General features: G+C 39.2%; 1 long non-coding RNA gene across 1 annotated transcript in view; it reads left to right on the forward strand.

Annotated features, from left to right (window-relative positions):
- The window catches only part of LOC106871257 (uncharacterized), a 413124-nt gene that overhangs the window by 407345 nt on the left and 4640 nt on the right, over positions 1-1139 (forward strand). The gene's annotated exons all lie outside the window — the stretch shown is intronic.

Raw genomic sequence — 1139 nt, forward strand, 5'->3', positions numbered from 1 at the left:
ATAAGATACACACTCGCACTTACATTGCAGACGGTTGTATTTATTTATTTATTTATACACAATAGAAAGAAGAGCAGAAAGAGAGATAACCCAGGGGAGACGTAGCTTAATAGCCAGAATTAACGGTAACAACAAAAATCGCAAGAACAATTTTAGCAAGAACGAAAACGACAGTGACAACAAAAGCATCTTATTTGGAACTGAGATTATAAATTTCTCAAAGGAACTGACCATTAATTCTCATCTCTGATGCATAACTGCGCTGTTGTTGTTGTTATTGTTGTTTGTTTGTACCTTCTCGAGCCGGTTTGTACCTTCTCATTGTACCGGTTTCCCCGGTTTCATCGGCGTATAGGTTACCCACCTGGACGGGGGACGTCGGTCCGTCGCAGGTGAGCTGCTATTTGCAGTAGGAAAAAGTGAGAGAAAGTTGTGGTGAAAGGGTCAACAGAGGTTCGCCATTGCCTTCTGCCGGAGCCGCGTGGAGCTTAGGTGTTTCGCTTATAAACACACACCACATCGCCCAGTCTGAAATGCGAACCCACGATCCCTCGACCGTGAGTTCGCTCTTTTAACCACTAGGCCATGTGCCTCCACGATGCATAACTGTAACTGATATTATTGCTATGTTTGTTATCATTGTTGCTGTTGTTGTGGCTAATAATTGTTGTTGTTGTTGTTGCTCACCTCGCTATTGAGTTTACGTAACTGTTGGTCATCTTTTCTTTTTCTCCTCTGTATTGTATATATGTGACCCGTTGTGAGTACTTGTGTGTATCTTTGTTAACTTTAGTGGCCTTCGTATCGAACTTTCTATCTTCTGTTTTCTCCATCCAACTACTTAGGACTTTGTCATGATGTGTTCTGTACTGTGAGTAATTTGCATAAATGGGGGATATAACTTAGCTCTATATTTTGTAAATTTCTCTGAAAACACTGGCAATGGTAGAATGGTAAGATTGTGCAACAATCGCAAAACAATTGCGTAATTTTGTCAGTTCAGTTCTGAAACGTGTGTAGAATTCTTTTGTAAAGACTGATATGCCAAATGCATTTTCTGTATTTTTATTAATACTATCTCTCTCTCTCTCTCTCTCTCTCTCTCTCTATATATATATATATATATATATATATATATA

The sequence above is a fragment of the Octopus bimaculoides genome, chromosome 20, assembly GCF_001194135.2.
Source record: "Octopus bimaculoides isolate UCB-OBI-ISO-001 chromosome 20, ASM119413v2, whole genome shotgun sequence".
Taxonomy (NCBI): Eukaryota; Metazoa; Mollusca; class Cephalopoda; order Octopoda; family Octopodidae; genus Octopus; species Octopus bimaculoides.